Source organism: Megalops cyprinoides, chromosome 24, assembly GCF_013368585.1.
Source record: "Megalops cyprinoides isolate fMegCyp1 chromosome 24, fMegCyp1.pri, whole genome shotgun sequence".
NCBI classification, from domain to species: Eukaryota; Metazoa; Chordata; class Actinopteri; order Elopiformes; family Megalopidae; genus Megalops; species Megalops cyprinoides.
The window spans coordinates 632,010-643,511 of record NC_050606.1 but is presented as its reverse complement, the minus strand read 5'-3'; positions in this window follow the sequence as shown (position 1 = coordinate 643,511).

Below are 11,502 nucleotides of genomic sequence, written 5' to 3'. Positions count from 1 at the left end.
CAGGTGGAAGAGGCTGGAGGGCCGACTGGCGCTGTTTCTGCGCAGGGCGTGTGCTCGGGCCTTCATCCTGACCGGCACCGTGCCGGGGAATGGCACCATCTCCAACGGCAGGGTCAATGTGCCGAGCCATTTCTGGAGCACTTACTGCTGTCTGGACACAAATGGGAGGCCAAAGAGATCGCAGGCGTATCGGGGGCGCAACAGCAGAGTCAGGAGGAAGGCCAGGGTCACACCGATGACCGTGGCCGATCTGGAGAACTTCCTGGGTTTCTCTGTGTTTCAGGGGCGGTGCTGAAGCAGGGCTGCCAGCCTCACGCTGTGTTACAGTGCCATCTGGAGGCCGGTGCCTGGCACTGCACAGCTTACCAGCATACACAGCAATTCACTCTGAACTTGCTGTGAAAGCTCTGCCTATATTACCCATGGCTCTATTCCTGCCATTGTGTGACAGGACGCTGAATCTAATGCTCGCTAAGTGTAAATCTCTTTTAAATCTTATGTTTTAATGTTCAAAACGAAGTCCTGATTTTCACATTATTTCACTGAAAATCATTTTATATTTTAGCAACTGTAATCATTATGGAAAACTGCATTTACATTCATTCATAAATACATATGCATACTGTATATCTATATATATATTGCCTCATGCCCGTATGGAATAAAGCTCCCTGATGCATTGATGTGTTTTGATGTTTTTTCTCCCTCCATTGTTCACAGCACAATTCACCGCAGTGTTCAAAATGCAGAGCAGCTCAAACTGCACTTTTACCTGCATTCTGTCTGCGCACCAGTGCTGTTATTCTAAAGCAGCTCAAACTTTTACCTGCATTCTGTCTGCGCACCAGTGCTGTTATTCTAAAGCAGCTCAAACAGGACTTTTACCTGCATGCTGTCTGCGCACCAGTGCTGTTATTCTAAAGCAGCTCAAACAGCACTTTTACCTGCATGCTGTCTGCGCACCAGTGCTGTTATTCTAAAGCAGCTCAAACAGCACTTTCACCTGCATTCTGTCTGCGCACCAGTGCTGTTATTCTAAAGCAGCTCAAACTTTTACCTGCATTCTGTCTGCGCACCAGTGCTGTTATTCTAAAGCAGCTCAAACTTTTACCTGCATGCTGTCTGCGCACCAGTGCTGTTATTCTAAAGCAGCTCAAACTTTTACCTGCATGCTGTCTGCGTACCAGTGCTGTTATTCTAAAGCAGCTCAAACTTTTACCTGCATGCTGTCTGGGCACCAGTGCTGTTATTGTAAAGGTTTCAGCCCCTCAGATATTTTACTCTTTTACTAAAATGACAGGAGAGAAGGAGGGTTGATCCTTGAACTTTGCCTGGGAGAACAGGCCTGACAAAACTCACTCCACACCCCCTCCTCTCTCAGAAGCACTGATGTCAGGACAGCTCTCACTGCATCAGAAAGAGTGCTGGGAGTATGTGGGCCTCAGCAGTACTGATTTCAGATCTGTTCAAAGCACATTGCAGAGTGTTGGGGGTGTGATGCAGGGTGTAGCACCATGGGGGCATTCTGGCGCTGCAGAAGAGAACTACATTACCCACGTTCCACTGCAAGGTCTCCCTAGTATGTCAGGTGAATACAATGGCATTTACACTGAAACAACGGTGTGATCCATAAACAGTTTCAGAGTCACAGCTGAATAGCGCAGACAGGGAGTGTAAAGCAAGCTCATTTCCATGTGACCTTAGCGATGGCTTCACACCCAGAACCTCTCACTGCTGCAGCCTGCTCTGCTTCACCGGGTGGCTGCCAGACATTTTCACTGCTTCACATCCCTCTTCCTGTGGAATCGCACCTTTACACAGTGGTGACCTGAGTCCCGCTGACAAATCGCTACCCAAACCTGTACAGAGTGGCATGTTTCAAAGAGCAGCACACAGCCAGAGTGCAGGGAATTCCATGTGAAAATGTGCAGCTGCTACAGAAATGAGCTGGATGTGTATGAAGAGTCAAGGACGTAGGTTTGGTGTCAACATTGGTAGGGACACAACAACCCACCACCCCGTTTAATGCTGACAACTGAATGGTTTTTCTCATGATAGTCCTTGGTGTCTATTTAAACAATCCAAACAGATGCCTACATTGGTCATTCAAAGATACAAACTGTTGGCAAATATCTTTAAGATCTACTTGGTCAAGGGCCTCTGTACATGGCATACAGCTACATTATTAAGGCGCTGCTGAGACATGGCAGATCTTAACCAAGTTTTCAGTCTTTGAGTCCACGAAAGCATCGTTCAGCTTCAGCTGAGGCCACAGGGATGACACACAACACCGTAACAAGCTTCTCAACCTCATCAAATAAGCATCTTACCTCATTTGGCATTCCTCTTAGGATATCTGCAGCTTCACTACTTGAAATGAAGGTATTCTTTGAGAGAAACATTGGGAGCCGAACCTTCAAATTATCTCTGTTTATCTTTGGATACTATCCAATGATATCATCCATTTACCCAGTAAGGAGAACATTCTCAAATTTTTTCAAGATCTGCAAGTCTGGCTGGTTAAACTGTTATTTGAATTGAACATCAAAACTGTCCAGCACCTTGAAAAACTCTACCCTACAGTATTCCTCTGGTGTTTTTGGCTTATGCTGACTAGCCCTACCAGTGAATCGTTTGGGGGAATTTCTTTGGTGAGGGATTTGAAGCGGCTCAATATCCAGGGAGTCTGTCATTTACACTGCCTTCTCAAATACTTCTTCAAACTTTTCCTCATTCCTCTTTTTTTTGAAGAGTTGAGCTAACATACTCAACAGCACCCTGCATGCCTTCAATTGCTTGCTTTTGCAATGACTTGTTTAGACACTCAAGCTCTCCCAACATCTCTGATGCTACCAGCAGTCCAAGAACAGTCTTGCCCTTCTGGAAGCGATCTAGGACACCACTGGCCCTTGTGCCAGAGTCAGAACCAAATGAGGCCATTTCCTCCAAACTGGACAACACAGCCTCATACAGACTAAGAAATGTACCAGCAGCTTCTCCATGCACTGTCCACCTGGTCGGACACAGAAGTTTCACTGTTTTGGTATGCCCCTCTGATATTGCCTGTCCAGCCAACAGCCCCTTGAATTTCCCTGATTCGTTTCTAAGAGTTCCAAGTTCACGGACCCACTGCAATGCGTCACGTAGAGGAGGGAGAGAGGCACTGCAAGCACATTGTGTTATAAGATTTTTAGATTTTAAGATGTGTAAGATTTGCACCACAATGCACATACAGAGCCAATGGCTGTTCTGTGCTCTTCAACACTGCCTGTGCCCCTGAGCACTTCCCTGCCATACTAGCAGCACCATCATACGTCTGACCCTGAAATTGGAATATTCAATCTCGAGCACATCAATAGCTAGTTTGGCTATCTGCTCACCAGTTGTCCCTCGCACCTCATATAATCCCACAAAGACTTCCCGTGGCACCAGGTCTTGGTTCACATAACTAAAACATATGAAAATTTTCCCAGTATATCCTGAGTGCCATCCATTATAACTGAAAACTGAACCACTGACCTGACTGTTGTTGCAATGCCTCTGACAATTGTGCTACCAAGCAAGGTTAAGTATTCTTTTTGGCACTGTGGACTGACATAATCATGTCAATGGGTGAGCCAAGAGGAAAGAACAGGGTCATCAACCATTTTAAAAACTCATTTGTTCCTGTCTCTATCAATTTTTTAAACAATGCTGCTTGAGGCTGCATGGATTGTGCAACAGTCTTGGTGTTCTATTATGGGTGTGTGCAACATGTGTTACACATAATATGCAATGTATTTTATCATGGGGTGTGTGCAATATTTTGTTATGTGCATTATACTGTTGTGATTGGTACAGCTGGAGCGCAGCATTGAGTCCATGACAAATTTCCCTAAGGGCACAATAAAGTATATCGTATCATTTCCAAGTAACTTCACAGTGGTACAAATTCACTTCATATGCCTCATGTCCTCTACTCTAAATGCTACTCCCTGCCTAACAAGATACCTTACAGCACCCGTTATTTTCTCTAGACAGTGCCTCGCCTCTTCCTGCGTTTTAGCCGATGCCTTTGATATGTGTGTGAACTGGAGTTTGCTCCTGTGCATTGATTGTAACTGCATGATGGTATGCTTTGGTGGCTTGGTGGTGACTAAAGCTACCTGTGGCATTCTTCCAATTATTGAAACCCTTTGTGCAGAAGGCAGGGTCATTCTTTTTTTTCCAAAGTAGTCTTTTTTATGGTGTATGCTTTGACACACTCAAACCATAGAACTTTTTTCAGTGTTGGACTATAATGAAGCCATGGATACTGACTGTACCGGTTCGCCTGAAACCGCAACATCTTGTTTGGAAGTTGCTGTACTTCTATGAATTTTGGATCAGGCTGGTATGGCTTACTTCCCTTGTCCATGACACTGCTACACTGACTTGCTTCAGGATCATACTGTCAGTACAGACAGAACATCTTAGCCGGGTTTGTTTTTGTTTTCCCTGTCTATGTGCTCTTGTTTACTGTTTTTCCCTGTGTTCCAGCCCTGCCCTGCTCTCTGCCCTGTCACCGCCCATCTGATTACCTGTTTACCTGATTAGCTTGTTTCTTGTCCCGTTGCTAGTTTGTCTCAGTTCTCCTGTTACGCTACCAGCCATTTTGTCCTGGCCTGCCTGTTGTACCGATCTCACCTGGTCCTCTTGACCGCATCTTTTTGGATCTGTTTTTTGGTATTGTTCGCCGTGCTTTCCTGGTTTTTGACTTCGCCTGTTTTGACCTCGTTTTTTGGATTCCGATTTGGATTTAATAAACATCCATTGTGCGTCCTGCCTCCCTGTCTGCGCCTGAGTCCCTGCCTGAGCCCTGACACACACTCACTCACACTGACTGTCTCCTAAAGAGAAAACAAAACTTATTCTTTTGCATCCTGTGTTATAATAACTTACAACTAAGTTAACATCAAAATAGGTAGACTATGGTTACATTACATGTAAGGTGGTAATTTACAATTAATCCATAATAGCATATGTTTAATCGCAGTATCATTTTAACACCTCACCTGAAGCCCTGAAGGTCCAGCTGCTTCTCCCTCAACCTGCCCTACTGCATCTTTACTTGAATTCTGAGTTTCCTCTGTGTAATAAAATGATGCATTGATGAATAAGATAAATACAAACATATGGTTAAACTTGGGGTCCCATTTATTATTGAGGGCACTTTTAAATATTGAGTGAATAGGATCTTACGAAACCAACTTGTTCTGATGTAAGATTTTTTTCAAAATAAACTCATGACCAAATATGTTGACTTTCAAAGGTTATATTTGCGGAACATCCTAAGACTAACTGTAATGCTAATGCCTCCCTATAATTCCAAACTATAATTCATAATTAGGATCTCACCTGAAACCCTGAAGATGCACCTGTTTACTCATCAGCCTGCTCTACTTCTCTAGCCTGCTGCTGCCTTTCCTGCATACAAAGTAATTCATTAATGGTGACATTTTCATGAGATTTCTAGACTGAAAATCAACTCATAATTTGATATATCTACCCATCTATATATCTATCTTTTATGTTTACTCCTGCTAGCAGCCTGACTGCTAGCCTGCAGATGACAGAAGCCAGGGTTATCTTGCTAGATAACACTACCTGACATGGTTAACTACCATCAGATGACACTATTTTCTACAGTGGAAAGGCTGGTGACGTTAGGTAGCTAGCAGGTTTTCATTTTAAATCAAGGCGGCTACTGGCTAGTTAGTTTACTGCCTTTTACTTACGCTCAGGGTGGTGAAAAAGCTCCCTTGTCTTTTTGGTGGCATGATATCTACAAAGTGAAAAACGTGTTGGCATGGACAAAATTATGTGTGCTGTGCAGTGCAGGCAATAGACGAAAGGGAGTAAGTCATCTGAAAGACTAAATTTTCGCCCATGCTTGAGGTATGGACTGACATCCCTGATAACTTACTGTTGTCAGCACACTGATCAGCTCCTGCCTCCTCCGTGTCTGGCAGTACCATATTTGCACATGACATGAGCCTACAGATAGCGCCCCACTTTCAGCCAATCAAATGCTAGCATGCCTAAATTGGTCGTCTTGGAGACGTAGGGCACATCGGAATTATCTAATATGACTTTACTCCAAAGATAATGTGCTCGAGTTTGCTCAAATTTTGGTAGGGACAATTCTGTCCCCCCCAAAATATTGGTAGGGACATGTCCCTACCATCCATATGCAAACCTACCCTTGTGAAGAGTTATTCCCATAAACATAGGGTGGGTGAACTCGGTTGCTGATCATATCCGTGTAGCACCTGTGCGGTTGATTACACCATCAGAGGAGTTGGGCTTTGAATTGGACATGCTCTCCGGTTTCATACCGCTATGTACATCAGGCATAACGCTGCGCAGTGAGGACTGAGATATTCCAGACCTGCCCCCGAGATCCCATAGGCAGAAAACCAAGGGTGGAGACACCAGGGGCGCTGGTACAGCATTATTACATCTAGCTGGCATCTCCAGTGTTGGGCTGTGCGGAGTCGATATCGGATCATGAGTCCTCATGCGCGAAGGCGTCCGCACGATGTCCAAACACATCCTGACGGCGTTAGCCACCTCCTCTCAGCGACACTGCAGCGCACATTTTACATGAAGTATACCGTCACATCCAGCTACATCAATACTTAACTGTCACTCCGGTGGAAATAATTAAGTGGCCTTGAAAATGGCAACCTGTCCTTCTGATGAAGTTGGCTTTACGTCAGTGCCTTAGCCAGTAAGATAACTAGTTGTAAAAAAAAACATCTACTGTGCTGGCTTATACGGCTAGCAGGCTGACTGGGGGTCATTCCTATGTTCCCAGGGTCCTACTGGCTCAAACCTGAGTACATTGCAAACCTGTCCACGAACATCACAGCTGGCAACCGTGGTAACTGCTAGCTACCATGCAAGGCTTTTTGAAGACAGCTTAAAGTTTGTCCTCACACTGTCCTTTCAAGTTTCTTCTTCTTCTTCTTCAATCAGATTTTCTGTATGCAATTCCTGCAGCTTTTCAGCTACACTTAAAACCTTGGCCAGTACCTTGAGCTAATATGATATTAAGTTGTTTGTGCTTTTTGTGTCAATGCCTAAAATATCTTTTGAGATATTTACTATATTTACTATATTTACTTTTTTACATTAATAGAATTTCCCATTGACTGAGAGGGATAGACTGTTAACAGTAGTTTGGAGCGTTTTTCTCTCCAAACCCTCACAGTGCTGCTTCAGAGGGTAGAGGCACACAGGATTCTGGGGGGAATCATAAAAAGGTGAAGTCACTGCAGCTCAGCTCAGAAGCTGATGTGGGTTTGACTGAGGAGGTGTAACTGCTATCCAGTGGTTTGCTTTACCCTGTTACTGCAGGGTATTTCCCTACACACCTACCATGCCCCTATCACCTTCTCATGCAAAAAAAAGTCACCATGCGTGGCAAAATTTGCCAAATTTATGCAAATATCAGTGGAGTTATCGGGCCCGTTACAACACTCACTGATACAAACTGTTTCTCCAGCAAAGCTTGTAACTATCAGCTTCTGCCCTACTAGGCTTTTTCAAAGGAACGCAAAGTTTGTCCTCAAAGGCTACTTTCTATTTCGGTTTTGGTGGCAGTGCTGTCACATCAATTTAAAACACATTTCTGAAGTTAATGTTAATGTTATAATAATGTTATAATTATGATCGCAGTATCATAAATAAATAATAATGTTAATAATGTTAAATAATAAATAATAATGTTAATAATGTTACTGTCATATCAAATAATGTGTTCTTTGATTTGGACCAGTCATTATCATGAACGTTAGTTGTAGTTGTGTGGGGTGCCAGTGTAGCACATTGGTGAGGAGCAGGACTCGTAACTGAAAGGTTGCTGGTTCGATTCCTTACTGGGGCACGGGTGCTGTTCCCTTAGGCCAGGTACTTAACCCACAATTGTCTCAGGAAATATCCAGCTGTATATATGGATAACATGTAAAAATTTTAATCTATGCAAGTTGCTCTGGATAAAAGCGTCTGTTAAATGCAAATAATGTAATGTTAATTTCTGAAAGCAAGTAACCTGCAATGTGAATAGAATTCAATTTTTCCTATGAATTTCATGCATTGCTGCCGTTATTTAACACTCAAACTGATGCATTTTCACTGTTTATTTAACACTTATTATGCTGTTATTTCAGTGAGTTTATAGATGTTTATAGATGGCAAGCTAGTACTTATGGCCTGTGAGCTGCAGGACCTGCTCAAAGGGATGTTCACTGTAACTCAGGACCGTCCCCACCCCCTGCAGCCCATACAAACTCCATAGGTGTGTGCATTTATGTGTGTGTCAGAGTACATACAGACATGTGTGTGTATATGTGCATGTTCGCATGTGTGTCGATTGCGGTGTATGAACATGCACGTGTATAAATGTATTTGTGTGTGTACATGTTCGTGTTTTTGTGTGTGTGTATCCAAGTCTGTATGCATGTGCATGTGTGTGTACGTGTCTCTGCGTGCATATTAATGTGTGTCTGAGGATGCATCTGACAGATTGTATGATTTCTGTCTTCTACGCACCTGTAGTCTCCACAGTGCTGTGTAAGAACAGACAGACACTATACAAAAACTCCCTCCCAGTAACCAAACTGTATTTTTGTAAGCAGCAGTAGAGTCAGGTCAGAGGGGCGAGAGGCTGATCTGATCTCATTACTACTTACAGTCGCTGGTTTTACCCCGTTACTGCAGGGTATTTCACCTAACATGCGTTATTTCACCTTATGCTTATGCTAAAGCACACTGAGTGAATGCAAAAAATCACATTACAACTACAATAAGTGAAAAGAGTAGAGGATTGCTGTGTTCCTCTGTGGTAGATGGGAGTGTTTCTCTCTCTTCCAAACACTCTTTATTACAGTGCTATAATGCAACTTCAGAGAGCAGAGGTACACAGGATTTGGCAATAAGAAGAAAAGCATAAAAAGGTAGAGTCATTGTGCGTGGCCAAATTTGCCAAATTTATGGAAATATCAGTGGATTTATCGGGCCCATTACAACACCCACGGATAAAATTTTCCTATGAATTTCATATATTGCTGTCATTATTAAATATTCAACAGAGGCTACTGTAGGTTTCACAGTTTTGCCCAAGCGGTTTTAATTGCTATCCAGAGCTGCTGGTTTTACCCTGTGAGAGTGTGTCTGTGTGCACTGAACACACATCTGTAAACTGCTCTTACTAAAACTCACTGTGAATTACAGAAAAATCAGTCTTTGTCTTAACAGCATGTATAAAAGCACCTTAAATTCGTGTGTGTGCCTGCACACATATCTGTGTGTGTGTATGTGTGTGTGTGTGTGTGTGTGTGTGTGTGTATGACAGTGTGTCATTATTGTTGTAAGGCAGTGTGTGGATGTGGTGAGTGTGAATTTGAGGCAGTTAGTCTCAGTGGGTGTGTCCATTTTCAATGCACCAGAGAGGTATAAAAAGATGTCTGAGATCAGACAATGACTTCAGATCAGAGTTCAGACCAGACCTCCACTAACCTGAGACCAGACCTCCACTAACCTGAGACCAGACCTCCACTAACCTGAGACCAGACCTTCGCTGACCTGAGACCAGACCTTTGCTGACCTGAGACCAGACCTTCGCTGACCTGAGACCAGACCAGCACAAATCCTCCATCTCTCTCCTTTGCTCTCTGGCAGGTAAGGTATTGTAACTTAAATAGCCTGCATGTGCAACGCTGCTGATCATGTAGCATGTTAGCGAGCTGATTAACGTCCTCACGGCTGTGTTCAGCTTCACCTCATGCTGCGGCTTTCAGATACACCCTACATCCAGCACACAGCGGCCGGCACCACTACAGTCATAGCTCCGGCACAGACGAGCATCATTTCCGAAAATCGGCTCACTACCAAGCAAGGTCACTGAGCTTAATGGACATTAGTTTGCCTACGTAGTTATGTCTCTGAATGTAACCTATTACTCTAATTACCTAGTAAGAAAGAGTGAAATATAAGAATGTTTCTCCTGGCACAGGGAATGAAAGACATTACTGTGTAACTAGGTGTGTCCTGACTGTGCTTTGCACTGTCTTAGCAAACAGGTGCATGCTGGGATATAGCAGGGGCTGCTGCAGAGAGCATTATGCCCCACTGTGCCAGTGTACAGGGCCCTTCAGCAGGAAAGCTGCACACAGGATATCACTGCACAAAATCATTCAACTCTTAGCATGAATGCTAGGGAGTGCTCTCACATGCAGATAAAGTTGGAAAATTTTACTTCCATATGCCTCTGTTGCTGGTATATTGTGTTGTCAAATGCATCTTCTCCATAATGTTGTCCGATGTCCCATGCATTTGCTTAATACCTGAAATGTTATGCAATTAAAGTTTTTCTCTCAATTGTTTACACAATTGTTAGTGCTGTTTATTTATCATTGCATTGTGAAGTTGCTGTTCAGTGAGAGATATTCGTATCCTGATGTGTGTGTATTATGTGATGAAAATATTTGCATTGTGTTAAGAGTTTTAGGAAATAAGATGTTCTTTCAAGAAATATGTGTAAACAATTGAGAAAAAAACTACATTATTTTGTTATTCTGTTGTGTCTAACAATATGCGTCTTTGGTGTGAGAATGTGTGTGTGCGTGTGCGTGCATGCGTGCATGCGTGTGTGCTTGTGTGTGTCTGTGTGTGTGTGAGGGATGGTGTGTGTGTGTGTGTGCAGCAGTATAACAGTGTTATTCTCTCTCCGGCCCACGGTGCGTCAGACAGGATGAAGGCTACCCTCCTCCTCCTCCCTCTGCTCCTCTGTCTGTTCCTTACCAGGACTGAAGCTGTGAACCATAACCCTAAACCCTGTATGGGAGCAACAAATAACAATGGCTATAATCACTTCAAGAAATATCACCTGCAAAGCGGATATCCTAAAAATGATGTTCCAGACGAATGGAAACAATGGCTGATTAAAAATTGTGGTGTTGATCGCTGTAAGCAAGCTCAAATACAATCTTTCTTTGCCCCTGATCACCATCAGCAGGTTCTGGATGTGTGCACCCCCGACGGAGGAAAGGTACACAAGAATAACCTATGTGTGAGCAATGAACCAATTCCGCAGATCAGAGTACATCTAGTGAAAGGTACAAACACATGTCAAGTCAAAAAGATTGAGCAAATTGTAAAAGAGAGGATAGTCCTTGCCTGTGACAAAATTGATAATCAATGCCGTCCTGTCCATTACCAGAAAGTTCAGGAAAACCCAGCTGGCCTTGGACCCTGTCAGTAAAGTCAGGGTGGGTAGGAAGCAGGAAAGGCATAAGAGGAATACCCTGCCAGCTATGCTCATTTCCTTATCGCTGCACCAGTTTTTCCCTCTAAAAAAAACAACCGAAATGACCTGCTGTTCGAACTGCGACCCTGCAACTGTCTGCCTGCTCATCTTTCAATAAAACCTGCTGAACGCTGCAAAGCACTCTGGGAAGGATGTGCCTTCTTTATCAAACA